Genomic DNA, 290 nt, shown 5'->3' on the forward strand with positions numbered 1-290 from the left:
GGCCTAGTACCTTTTATCAAACCTGCCTGGTTTTAATGATCCTAAAGCCATACATAACAAAAATATGAAACCTAAAATAATTAGTGGCTTAATTCTGCTGTCCTGGTTGTATTATTTTTTCATCAACGCCATCCCTATCTCCCTGAGTTTGTAACTGCAATTTTGTGGTAATGTTATAGACAGAGTGTATTGTGACAACTACTCGGTGAAAACACTCTAGAAAACATTCTAAAGTTTCCATAACTGTTAAAATAGTGTCTGTGAGTATAACAGAACTGATTTGGCAGGCG

Source organism: Salvelinus sp. IW2-2015, unplaced genomic scaffold, assembly GCF_002910315.2.
Source record: "Salvelinus sp. IW2-2015 unplaced genomic scaffold, ASM291031v2 Un_scaffold2616, whole genome shotgun sequence".
Lineage (NCBI taxonomy): Eukaryota > Metazoa > Chordata > Actinopteri > Salmoniformes > Salmonidae > Salvelinus > Salvelinus sp. IW2-2015.